The sequence below is a fragment of the Pagrus major genome, chromosome 5 (genome assembly GCF_040436345.1).
Source record: "Pagrus major chromosome 5, Pma_NU_1.0".
NCBI lineage: Eukaryota > Metazoa > Chordata > Actinopteri > Spariformes > Sparidae > Pagrus > Pagrus major.
Window position 1 is genome coordinate 32,389,387 of NC_133219.1, and position 14,662 is coordinate 32,404,048.

The following is a 14,662-nucleotide window of genomic DNA, read 5'->3' on the forward strand; positions in this document are numbered from 1 at the left end:
ACAACACCATGGTTGTAGAGCTAAATGTGAGTTGAAGTCCCTCAATGCTCAATGCTACATAACGAAAAAAAAGGTGGAGTGTGGAGGATGACTTGAGGAGTCTCACAGCCTGACGACAGGAGCTGCTCTGTAGTCTGGAGGTACGACAGTGGATACTTCTGTATCATTTTGCCAGATGGCAGCAGGGTGAACAGACTGTGGCTGGGGTGGTTGTTGTCTTTTAGTATATTTTGGGTTCTGTATATTTTACCACTTTTACTTAAAGTTTTGTATACAAGACTCTTACAGAGTACCTTAAACACCAATTCATCCTGCTATGATGCAGTAGGAGTGCTTTTTGCACACTATACACAGGGGTGCACATAACTTTTTTTGTGAGCTACTCAGATGAGTACCAGGGGATAGTGTTTGGTACTCACCCCTGCGGCGCGCGGTCCTAATAAGTGCAGTCTTCCTCACTATCGTCCTCAGTCTCCCCCCCACTGTCCTCTGCTTCAGCTTCCTGCGTGGTGGATGATGAAGATTCGCCTTCCTGTCTCTGATTGAGCCTCCGAGCAGCTGTCTCCATCCAGAGGTCAACAGCTGGCTTTGGGTCAAATGTCTCTGTGGTCTTTTTTGACAGGTGAATGTGCATCAAGGCTGAGAGACGAGCAGGTGACAGACGAGATCTGTACTTGGTTTTTATGATGTTGAGATGTGAGAATCCCCTCTCGCAAGCTGCACTGCTTAAAGGCAGTGTAAGAGACAGTTTAACCAACTTGTTGATGTTAGAGTAATCATCTGGGCCACTTGTATTCACTATTTGAACTAAGTCATACACAGAGGAGGCTCCCAAACGTTTTCCTGCCTGCTTTAAGCGCATCCATTCTCTCACAGTGGTGTCTCTGTCAAGTTTCAAGGTGGCCTCATATTTCTGAAGAATGCTGCAAACTGTTGTGTTGCCAAAACGGTGGAGTTCTTGCATTTCTTGAGGCCATGTTGAAGGATCAAATACTAAGAAATGATCACATGACTTGAGGGAGTCAAATCTGATTTCAAACTGTTCAATTAATCCCCTGAGTAAGTTTGACTTGTCTCTGTCAGCATCAGCATTAGAAACAGTCTTGCTGCTGTGGTGGCCTTCACTGTCAAGCAGAAGTGTGAATTGTCCAATAGCCACCATGAGTTCATCCTTACATTCTCCAATGGTCAGCTTTTCCTTCTGAAACCTAATGGATGTGGTCTTCAAAATGTTGCCAATATCCAGCATGTTGGCCAGAAAGCACTGAAAACGCTCTGTGCAGACATGCTGCAATTCACTGTTATCACTAGTGGCCAGTTGCATTTTAATGGCTGGCAATAGTCTAGATATTTTTAACAGTGTTTCATGTCTCCATGCAGACCATCTGATATTATGAAACTTGCCCAGTTTCACAAAGGAGATGCCATTTTCTTCACACAATTTCTTCAGTGCTGCAGTGTGTTTTGCTCCACCTTTTTGTAAATAAAACTGCAGCAGCTTGACCACAGAGCGATTAAATGTCTCGCAGTAAGGAACGTTGCGATCAGCTGATTTTGCGCAGTTCTCCAGTGTGTGTGCAGTGCACAGAATATGCACAAGAGAGTTTCCTACCGCCACAAGTTGTCGTAGTTTGGGCACAACACCGTTGTACGTACCGACGTTAACAGCAGCCCCGTCTGTGCACACGGCGACCAACTTCGTTGTCCAGTCATCCAAGCCTGCGTCGTGGAAAAGCCTCACAAGTCCATCTGTTATCGCCTGCGCGGTTCGGTCAGCACCCAGTTCAATCAATCCAATAAAGTCCGACGTGAATTCTCCGTTGCTGGACACAGACACGATGTAAACAATTTCCTGCTCGGTTTTTGTGATGTCCTCAGATCCGTCAAAAAGCAGCCCCCAAAATTCAGCAGACTGCAACTTTTCTCTTAACTCCCCGCTGATAGTGTGTGCGATGGTCTGCATTATCCGTGTTCCTCCTTCACGTGAGTGATAAGCACCTCCGACATTCACTCCAAGCCGCTTCAGTAAAGTGATATCCTCAGAATAGGAAGACATGGGACGTGTGTGTTTAGCCTTATGAAAGGCAAGGAGAAAAATATTACACAGGGCTTGCCGTTGTTCTTCATTTAGCTTGTCTCGCCATTTGGCAAGTGGACGAGTGGATATTTCTTCTTGACTAGCTTGTTTATTAGCAATGGCGTTTGCCACATTCACGTGCTCCTTGCTCTTTTCGTGTTTATCAAATAAAGGATGATTGAAATTTTTTGAGCCCTTATAAAACGCACCTGTTTTGTCTGCTAGCTGGGGATGCGAACGGCAAATCTTACACCACATTTCAGTGCGTTCCTCATTAACATCAAGCCACTGCACATCTTGGAGCCACTTTTCAGAAAAACCTCGTTTCTTCGGCTCAGGCTCGGTTTGTCCTTGCTTTGGTGGTGGTGGTGAAACGCCAAAAAAGCTGCTTAATGTCTTTTGTTTTTTAGACATGTTTTTTAGCTTCGTGTAGACAAGGTCTCCGATGGCGGTAACTGTTGGGTACGCAAATGCGCTGTAGCGACACACGTGATGTTACGCATTTCTCATTTTCGCCGCGCATGCGTACCTGCGTACCAGTTATGTGCACCCCTGACTATACAATACCACATGACATAAGTGACAGAGCCACAGGCTGAAAACTATCTACATGTAGGATTATTATTTTTGCAAGCCTGTACTTTGAGGTAATATGTCTGCATTCACATACACAGCAAATTCATTTCTGAACACATTTCTGCACATATGGCATATCCATTATCAAGTGTGTTCTTATTGATGATTATTGCCCTTGGAAAAATGTCAGTTTCTCTAATATCACATTATGTGTTAGTAATGCAGCTGAATGGATTTAATCAGATGAATATATTCATTTAATGTTATTTATTCATCTGCGCGTGCATTAATTAACACTGTCATACATTCATTCATCGCACAGCTCCATCTTAACACCATAACACATTCTGTGCTTGTATACGACATTTCTGATTTATATTTGGATTATATGTCACATGAAATTAAAGTTATGTTTATGCTTTTGTGTTGTGCATATTTTTGTGTTTTGCCAGTCCTCAGTCAGCCTCATTTTCATTCCTTCGTTTTGCTTTGTTTTATCCATATTTATTCCCACTGACACAAGCACACCATGCCTCCACGTTACTCAGAAGCTCACTGAAGCTGGGTCCATCTTCGGTGACATCTGCCATCACCAGTGCATGACTGTGGAGAAATCTGTTTAAATCTACAGGGCTCTGTACTGAATGGTTCCTATTGATCTACATTTGCCTGACACTGTGACTGACAGAGCCAATCAGCCTATCACGGCCCTGGAGACGGACAGACACTCATTTACAGGTGAGATGGGGTGGGATGAGTTTGATTGATTGACGGACTGTCACCGAGCCGCCGGGGCATTACAAAACCATCTCTGCACAGCAGGACGGCAATATTATGTTGGTGTACGAGTGTGTATTAGTGTGTGCGCGTTGATGCTTTTGCACGAGTGTGTACGTATGGATGTGTTTGTGAGTGTGGGTGGTCAGCCTTATACAGATTACCCATTGCACCTTGAGTGTGGTGACAGGTAAAGAATCAGGCTGTCAGGTTGGCCCGGCCCACATCTTCAAAGGCTGGCAGAATTAAATAACCTATCAGGAAAGAGACTCTGCCAGGAGGCTGCCAGGCCAGAATCATATACGCTCTACGCATAGACGTTGGACCCATGAATGTGCACATCTCCACACCCCCACCGGTTTCTCTCCTCTGCCTATGTATTTATACAGTCTCTCCCTCAAACCAGTGCTCCCTCTGTCAAGGTCCCTCAATCTGCCTTCTCTCTCTCTCTCAGTCTTTTCCCCTCCCGTTTTCTATCCTGTGGTTCAGTGTGGGATTCAGCAGTGCCATTACTCAAACACAGCCTGTCAGTACAGATAACAGTTGTTTGTTGTTTAACACTGTACAGAGAGCTGCATGGCAAGCCAAATCTGGAAACATTTTTTTTTTATCCCCGCTTTTTTTGCATGATTTCACGTTCAGCAATTTCAAAGCTGGTTCAAACTGGCTTGAAGCTGCAAATGTGAGGATTTTTTTTTTCTTCCTATGTACAGTCATATCATATCTGGAAAATCATAATTAATAGAGAGGAAATGTCTTATGTAAAAAAAATTCTGGTCAGCATATTAAGATATCAATCAAAGAAGAGAAGAAAAGTTTCCCTAATAGCTTGATTTCCGCAGCTGTTAAATACCTGTTTCACAGCTTCAGTCTATATTTGTTATACAGTATTTCATTGGTTTGGCACAATGGATTTTTGTTCTGGTGGGCTGTCAGTGTGACAAGGTTTTAAATGACCTTGTTATCCCTAGAACATCTACTGCCCTCATGTGGCAGAGACATGTATATTCGAGCTGAAACAACCACAGTGACCACAGATGGGGCAGGCAGGGCATCTATACTGTCAAAACAAAATAGCATTAGCAATAAGCCAGCTGATGTCATCAAATTACTTTTTTGTTCATTATAGTGGCGCTGGATAGCCAAAAGTGAAGAGGTGGAACGACATGCAACAAAGGCCAGACTTCAACCGGGGCTGTTGCAGTTTCATTGGTGCCTCAACCCCTGGGCCACCAGGATGCCCTCAGTGAGTATTTTTAATGCTGGCATCAACATTACTTATAGTTTAATATGTTAGGCTTATATTTGCTTAACTATGTTTTAACACGTGGATATAGTGCCATGTTGTGATATGTTATGTGTTGTTTTCCCTTGCATCTGTTTATAAATAATGTTCCATATAGTGTCCTGTAAGCCAATATAGGCAACATATGATACTTAATGGCTAACTCCACCAATTTTTACACTTTAAAGTTACCCACATTTCAAATTAGCCACTGAGTGACATCACTGGAGCCAATTTATCAGATTAAATGCTGCTACCTCTGGAGCTACTAATGCTTTAACTACTTTTTTCACATATGCAGTGGTGCTGCCCGAGACCTGTAAACACACTTAATGTGTACTATTGGTGGAGTTAGCCTTTAAAGCTGCTATAATCAATATTTTTATATCAACAGTGGATCACAAGACTACTTGCAGGTTCATAGTGACAAACCTAAAGAGAATTTTCCCCAAACTTTTCCCACAAAGTCTTCTCAGCTTTATGGCATCTTTCAGCTAGCTGTTCATGTTTCACAGCCCCCAACTTTCCTGTTATGATTTATTTTCACTGCTCTTTTAACATAATTTCAGGCCACAGCAGGCAGCTGTTGTTAGTAAAAGTGCTCTAAAAACAGACTGTGCAATACCTGCGCAGCATCAAACAGCAGGCAGACAAAGTTATTGACTTGCATAGCTGTTGAACATAGAGGAGTACTTAGCAGCTAAAGAGCCAAATTTCCCAAAGGAGTTTGGAGGAGATAAAAAGTAGAGCTACATTCATATAATGTTGCTCCATATCTGCAGGATGTGTAAATACGCTAAGCGAAGTTTGCTAAGAGGCTCACCACATCAACTTGTGTTACCACAAGCTGGCTGAAAAAATAAATCAGCTATCACATAAACAGTATAACTGAAGGTGCAATATGTAGGATCTTTTTGTTTAAAACGAGAAAAAAAAAAAAAACATATTATCAACAATCTGTGAAGAAATAACAGTTTTGATGTTATCTTACCGCTCCCTGCCAGCAATCCCCGCTGGGCCCCCCCTGTCCCGGACCTGAAACCCTCCTCTTCATTGCGGTCCAAATCTCCTGTGCTTCAACAACACTCCACACAGTGCTCCAAGCTCCCAGTCTGGACCGCTAACTGCACGGCTAACTGCAGCAACAGTTAGCAGCAGTTAGCGGTTACTCTTTTGATATGCTGCCTCCTATTTGTTTTGAGTATGAACTCAACAGGTGGCCAATTCTTACGTATGGCAGTATAAGTATTCATTCAGTCATCATTAGGAGGTAAAGCTGTATTTGAAGCTTAAATAATTCATTCTTTAGTCTGATTTATGGAAATTCTGTAACAAATTTTCCAATAGTTCGACATCAATATAGACTATAATGTCTAAAACGTTATATTATGTCACACAATGACACCTCCTTTAACTAATGCAACACATGTGCTTGCCGGGTTAGGGCACAGCATGTGTCTTACAGCAGCCCCAGCATAAATAAACAGCTTGACACTGGTATTACTAACTGTGTCATACGGACCCTGGAACCTGTCCCACAGGAGCACAGACCAGATATTGTTGATGACAAGACTCATGTGCAGAAACACACTATATGAAGTGGTGTTTGATTGCAGTGTGTCTCACTGGGTGGTCTAGTTCAGCGACAAGGTTTTTGTGGGAGAGGAAGCATGTGGTATTACAGTTTCCTGCCTGTGGACCTGACACTACGGTTTGGTGTGAGAGTGTGCGTGTTATTGATGTGCTGTTGACATGTTTCTGTGAGGGCAGTCACGCTTCGTTGGAACCCGTTCTTGCAACACACACCTGTTGCTGACACTGGCAAAAAGATAATGTCTCCTCTATGCAGAAAACAGCAGGAATTAGAGAGGAATAAAAGACGACAGTTTTAGTGAGTCTGTTTATTTACATACCTTTAATTCCCTCTCTTCCTCTCCTAGCGTCTCCTTTTATTTTCTGCTATGTTTCTTTTCACGTTGAGAAATGCCGAGCGGAAACCAGAAGTCGACCTGGGACAAAACTGAATAGTTGTGAAAAGAAGAGAACGGGCCAACAATTCAAATAATATTACACCACACAGACCATTAGCCAACATGTCCACTGACACATTCTGCCAGCACACATATTCTCACTTTCATGTTTTTCCTCATGTCCAGGCATCTGCGGACCGGCCCTTGTGCGTTTAGATGATTTTGGAGCCCAAGATGTTTTACCAAGCGCACTCATCCCTGAATGAGCTTCCCACCTTGGGTTTGGCAAACACCATTTCCCCCGAACTCCCCATGATAATAACCCTGAGCACCAGGAGATGATTTTTAACATAATAAATGAACAGTTAGAAAGAAATGGACAGAGAGAGAGGAAAGTATGTAAGGGAACTTCTCAGCCTACTCAAATTTTAAACTGGGGGTCTTTGGACACATGTGGACTTGAAAACAGATCCAGATTTTATTTCTTTCTACAAGACAAACCTTTTTTTTTTATTTAACTGACGTATGAAAACATTATCAATTTAAAACCAGTAGATGGCGGTAATGTACCACTGAGTCAATATGACTTGAGTGCTGTGCAACCATTTATATGTAAATGTTGACACTCGTGACAGAGATTACAAGGCGAGTTAGGTTTGAGTCTATATTCTACATTGTTCTAACATTTTAAAGATGTATGCATTGTGATTTCTGTGTTTGAATGGAGACAATGACTTCAATCTCTGGTAAATCGTATCTTATCAAGTCAATTAAAATAGCCAAAAGAGAGCTTTGCATACTCTCTTTGCATACTGTATCATTACCAATAAGCACACATGAATCCGAGTGCCCTTCACTGCCTTCCGAGGAGCAACAATAATTCCTCCTATTGCTGTTGGCCAAATATTCTCTTCCAATTACAATCTCTGCTCCATTCCCAGAATGTAAAGCAGAGGATTAGAGGGAAAAACCAATATTTCAAACAGATGGTGTCTGGCCATTTCACAGTTCGTTGTTTGGAGAAGTCTTATATCACTTTACTTTCCAGAGAAAACTGCAAGATTAACCAAAGCAAGAGAGGCTGTAGGTCGAAGGAACAGGTGCTGTTTTAGCCACGTTAGCACAAATGGTGTTAGGATGGCACGGCAACCGGTAAGTCAAGGTAGGCTGCTTGGTCCAGACTAAAATATATCAACAACTATTGGATGGATTGATATAAGGTTTAGTACATGGATTAATGGTTCCCATAGGATGAAGCCCACAGTGCCACATGTCATGGCCAAATTTATGGTTTGAATGAAATGCCCCAACAACTGGGCAGATATCTCCAAAAGGAAGACTTGAAGGCCTAGGTCAGTCTGTCTCTCTGGGGACAGATTTTTGTCTCGATAGCGTCACTACCGTGCAAGATACAGTTACATACAGATACACAAAACTTTACAGCTGTTGAGATAGAAACTGAGGAGTTCATAGGTGGGTGTGGTCCGAGCAAGGGGACTAAACTTGTGAGGTAGTAAGTGGGAATGGGGCCATGTAGTCCCTGGCCCACATTCATTTATATATTTGTGGGAACACCTAATGTAGTGGAAACTACCTCAGAAGCAGTTTACAGTACTTTGCCTGTTTATATGTCAATCTGTCTGTAGACAGATAGACAATGGTGAAAGATGCAGTCAGACAACTTTAGAGGTGTGGTGAGAAATGAAGGCCAGGCTTGGCATTGGGTTTGGTTTGTCTGATGAATTCTGAGAAATGATGTAATAATATAGTAATAAGTTGTAACGGATTGGATTGTGAACATTTCGACAGGTGTCGCGGCTGGTGTGAGACAGTGGTAAACATGAGACTTTCTTAGCATTTGTCATTGTGAGATGGTTGGCATGATGACGTTTGCATTTAGCTCAAAGGCACCATGAGCAGTACAGCCTCACAGAGCTGCTAGCATGGCTGCAGACTCTATTCAGGCCTACTTAGGGAAAGAGGTGGGAGATTTAGCTGAAAACCAAAGTATTTAGAATAAGTGATATGTTTCGACAACGTCAGCACTTCTCTTTGAGCTTATTGACTAAAATAGAGAAACAGATAATGATTACAAAGTCAGTTTTACAACTCACTGGAACACATGAATTATTCATAACCCATAATAGGTGGGTATATTGTCATCCAGGCATCCAGTGTAGTTCTGATTTCCAGGAATGAGAACACAAGAAGTATCAGCTGAAATGAAGACATATGCTGAGGCTCTGCATCGTTGTTTGCTTGTGTGTGGGTAGCAGAGTCCTCTAAATGTATTTCAGGGGAAATTACCACAAAGCTTTCAGTTTACTAGAAAGTGTGCTGCGCTGATGGCCTTCAAAGAAGCTTGACAAGAAGTGCTTTTAGATCTATTGAGCCATGCAACAGACTGAAAATTCCTCTGCTTGACTAATACAGTGCATTACCTGCATTATGTTGGAATGAAACCAGTGGATTTCTTCTTCCTGGCTGAATGAGAGCTTATCAGCAAGGCGTCCGTTTCCTGATAAAAATCTGCACTCCTTTCCAATAATACAGAGGGGAGGAGGGAGAGCAGGAAATATCAGCCGATGCAGAGGAAGATGCTTTAATCCTCTACAATTGGCTGCTTGAAAGCCGGCAGCCTGCCATAAATCAACACTTAACATTCGGGAGGCCGGAGGATTCTGGGAAAGCGTGTGACAACAACAGCAAGCATAACGGCTTGAATAATGACTCCTAGTTTTTGCTGTGGATATCATTACTAGAGCTGCTGGCCGGACCCCATCACAACAAGATGCAGAATCACGCTTCCAGGAAGAGAGCAGAGCAGAACGACTTGTGACTGTTCTTGGATGGCATCAGACCAATTTTCCACCTAAATTAATGACTGCATTATTACAGTATATGGTTATTAGGACCAATGTGGTTCTCATGACTTGATACAATGGTGAACTTGCACTAGTCCCGGAGAAATGTGTTCAGCAGATCACCTCGCAAAGGTAGAATTGAAAATATGTGGTGTTGTTGCAGCTGAATGTTCTGGATGTGTGTCTTTATGACAGTTGGAGAATTACTCCACTTTGACCAGCAGAGGTCAGCAGATACTCACCGATGACTCACCTGAAATCTAAAGCTAAATCAGAGCTTTCTGGAACATGACGCGTTACTGTTTTATTGAGAAAGCCAGTATCATTACTGCTCCTTACATCATATCACGTCTGCTTATATTTCACCCAATCACTCAGCTGCAGGGGGCTGTGCGAGTGTCTTCTCAAAGTTTACAGTGTTTTTTCAAGCCTGCTTGCTTTAATGGCCTAATTATAGATAATTCTCCCCTAATGGGTTTACCATCTCCACTGCTCCCATCAAGTGTTATAAAATACTTTCCCAGCTAACAACAACTGCATGTTTCTCTATGGATGTTTACCTTGAACTGATACAGATGAATCGTGTCAGGTACCAAAACATGATCTATTACAGCGTGGTCATCAAGGCCCTGCACTCATGTTACACGACTGGTGGAATATTGTGACATGTCTTGTATTCAAAAACCGTGCAGGCCTTCGCAACAGCACTCATCCTCGATTTAACTTTTCGATCGAGCTCTCCGCAGCTCATGACAAGGTGAGGGGTGAAAGTGAGACTGGAGAATTGTCTCGTCACATGTCGTCACCTGACTGTGAAGGACAAGACAGAGAACACAGGGTTGATGTTACAGTCTGCAGTTGTCCTCGTGGGAGCTGAATCCCAAACGCCTTTTTTGGGGGGTGGAAAGGGTCATGTGGTGTTGGTATGCAGCGGACCGCCAGCACCGCCCACCTCTTAAGCTATGGCATGCATGTGACATCACTGGCCTGCTGACTGCTTGGCTCGCCTATGTTTGGAACTATTGGCATTAGTTGGCTCTGAAACAGAGAAAGGATGCAAGAAGTTGAGCTGCAGTGATGGTAAACTGTGGGTTTCTAACTAGCATTAACCCCCTGAGTGCAACATTCAAACCTGAGTACTGATGGGGGGTCTCATTATATAACAGCTCATGCACCCAATAGACTTTCCAGTGACGTTCAATACAGTATCACCTTTCCTCTGAAGGGCAAACTCTTGGATCCTGACAAAAGCCCCCTTTTTTTTTACTGCTTTACTACTACTTCATCTCTTCTGCTTTGATTTCATGCCAACAAGTTAATTCTCATGCATATCCTCCCTCTGACACTGTGGTGCTCCTCTTTCCTTATAACCGAGGGCTGTCCACAGCCTGCAGCTAAAAAGGATCTGATACTTATTTTCCCTCTTTTCATAATACCCCAGCTTACCAGAGTTCTGTAATTTGGCTGTTGACTTTGCACATTTGGGAACAGGCCTCACCAGGAGGCTAAAATCCAATCTAGCCTTAAAAAGGTCATTGAGAAACAGTGCTTACAACAGGCGCTCACTTATCCTCAGGCTAGAATTCAAATAGTTTCCAGGGTCTTTATCTATCAAATAGTTGCATTTGGGGTCACGAAACGTATCTCATGCATGAGAGTGAAACACTATAGATTCTTTTCTATATATACTGTATGAGTAACAAGTGGGGACAGAGAGGGAGAGGTATCGTGAGAGCTTTTGGATTCTTCCCATATCATGTGCTGTATGTCAGACAGTTAGATGTAAACCACCTGTTAGTTTACAGTATGTGCACGCAAACCGGAATACGATGGGGAGACAGGGTGTACACTGCAGAGAATTCAGCCTTACAGTAACAACAAGCAGCGGTGTCAGACTTCAGTCCTCCAAGGCAGTCAGTGCATTGTCAGCCTTAAAGGTGCACTATGTAGTTTTGGAGAAGAAATTTCATGACTGTTTATTCAGTTATGGAAAAGATAAATATTTCTGAGTTTGCATCATTACCTCATTAATATTGTAAATATTAAAATTCTGAGTTTTGATTTCTTCACCAAAGCTGCATAATGCCTCTTTAATCGGCACGAGCCAGTTATTTGTTGCAGATGCAAAACACCTGCAGCAAGGGTCCTTTTACTCGGAACAGAGAATAGAGTAATGAATATTCTGATTTCAGCTTCAATCATCACTCAGTCCCCAGTGACCTTTTCTTGCAAGGTGGCGACTCTTTACAGTAAAGCAAAGCTGTTTTTAACTTGCATGACTTTTGACTTTTACCTTTTCGTTGATACAAACGTCCCTTTGGGTCCCCTGAGGATAAGAGCTCTGCACCCGAAAAAACCCCCCTTGTCATATACCAAATTTCAACTTTCACCTCGCCCACACAGAGAGTGGGAAGTATTTACCGACTCAGAGTTGACAATGGTGGGCCTTTGTTTCTCTTTGGAGTTTACATGCATGCTTTTTAACCAACGGTGATAGACAAGAACCCCCCCTGTACACTGATACACACATGCACAGCATTTACAAACATGCTAAGCCCACAAACCAGGTGCTGTAGGCTGTGTAGCGCAAAGATGACACAACGGGGGTCAATTAGAGAGAGCTGAGAAAGGTGGGGAGAGGTGGAGGGAGCAGAGGGTGTAAACAACTGGAAGAAAGAAAACGGTGCAGGACATTCTGACCCAGAGTGAAGAGAGTGGAACACAGGGCTAGAGTAACACACTGTGTCTGCTTTGGCACTTGTAATTGTGCCCCATGCCAAGACTGTCAAAAGACCACTGGGGCACATGCATAGTACACACTTTTCCAATGCACAAACACACACACACACAGGCTGATTACGCACAGCCACACGCAAGCACACTGGTATTATCGTGCACACACACTCACACAGTTAATGATGTTCTCCAAAGAGCTAAGGGAAGGAGATCAATAGCTATTAGAAAGCACTGTGAGGTTGTATTTCTCTCCCTCTTCCCTCTAATGTGCACCATGATTTGTTTCAGTAAAAGCGCACAGCCATTTCTTTTCATCTGGTCACTTGCTATTACGGAAACAACTAAATATTACCAGCAGCACATTTCCTACTCCTATGTGCCCAAGAAGCTATATTTGTTTCATATCCCTAAGTGATGACAAGAAACTCTGAGGACTATCTTTAGCCATTTTAACAGCAAAACCCATAAAGATTATGAGCATAGAAAAAGGCAGCTATTTGCCCGTAATGCGATGGTGAAGAAGAGTGTTTGCGGTGACGAGAAGATCACACACACTGTAACTGTAGTTGTGAAAGTGCCACAGTTTTTCCAAGTTGGATAAACTTGAGAACACACGACCTGTCACTGTGAGTCCACATGATTTTTTTATAACTGATTTACAGGGAGGGACTCTCAAAATAGCCGCCTAGAGGAACAAGCTGTCTTAGAGGAGACATGTGCCTGTGTTACATGTTCAAAACAGGACTTAATTAAGAATGTTGCTTCAACAAAAGGCATGACAAATTGGATTTTGGGCCAGAGAACATTGTGATTTTTCCTCCTCCCAAACACTGGCAGTTCATCTAAAATACTACCTGCAGCTGACCCTCTCTGTTCGGCCAGTCTGTTATTTAGAAAGGCGGCCTATTTAAAGGGTTGCCGGATGAAGCACAGCTGATTGCAGTATAATTGGGGGCTATGCTCGAACTTTATTTGGGCATGTATTCCGGACAGTGCATCCCCGAATGCTGAAGATGATCTCTCAGCTTTATTGAAGATATGATTAACAGATGCAGTCACCATATGTGTTACAATCAATGTTGCAAGTATGACTTTTGTAAAAGTGAAGATTTAGTGCTCAAATATTACTTTTGTCGTCCATAGGAATAGTACTTGAGTAAAAGTATCTGAGTAACTATAATATCAACAGAGAATCGTCCCAGCTGATGATTGAATCCAACATTGAGCATTTTTCTGATTATCAGAATCAGTGTTTATTTTTTTATTTGATTGCCGACAAAATTAATGAATTACTTTGGCTCCGATTTAGCATGTAATCTGCAAAGTAACTTGTAACTAAAGTTATCAACTAATGTAGTGGAGTAAAAAGTACAATATTTGCCTCCTTAATGTAGTGGAGTGAAGTATAAAGCAGCAGAAAATGGAAATACTCAAGTAAAGTACGAGTACCTTGAAATTGTACTTAAGTACTATATTTGAGTAAATGTACTTAATTACATTCCATCACTGGTTACAGTTGCTGTATGATGAAATTACTGCTGGGCAGACTTGCTGAAAAGAAATGTGGGACTTTCAGGTGGAGCATAGTTTCTGTTTCTGTTAGCAGAAAGTGAGCAGAGCAGCAAAAATGAAAATATGTGCAGTGAAAATGTCCAAAGGGAGGTTTTAGAAAACGCAGTGTACTGATCTTCATGTACTGTACTGCATGAGTCATTTACATCCCACAACATTATAGTAAATAATGAATGTAGTCAATATGCAGCATGATTAGGCAACAGGTTGTAAATACTGCAATCCCTGCTCTGTTTGCTTTGAGTCAGTGTTCCTGTACTGCTCTCTCTCATTGTGGACATTCCCAACCTGTTTTCAAAAACCTGGGGATGGACTTCACACACTCTTTCCAGCTCACCCCACATATACTGTCACATCTCCCATCACATAGTCAAAATCTAGTTACTATATTACAAGTCATAGCAGCAAGCCAAATAGCTGGGGGGAAAAGGTGGCTCAGTAGTTTGTGCTTTCACGTCAGAGCGACACTCTCCACATGACGGTGGGGGTTTATCATGTGTGGTGCGCTGGTTTCCTCCCACATTCGGAGGAAAAGCTAATCAGTTGAAATTAAAGAGAAAATGCATGAAAGAAGTATCAGTAGTTGTCGAGAAAAGATAGAAACGATGCGTCTTCGTAAAAAAAGAAACTTGCTTCCCCGGTTGCAACATCAACTAAGCACTATTTATCTAAAAATGCAAAAATGAATTCTGTAAAATCCCTTGTTCATTCAGTTTTTACTATGAAGTAGACTACCGTTCAACAGTGCAGTGCATGACAGAAACAAAAGGAGCTCATCGTGGGTGGAAAAAAAAGTGAAAAATAG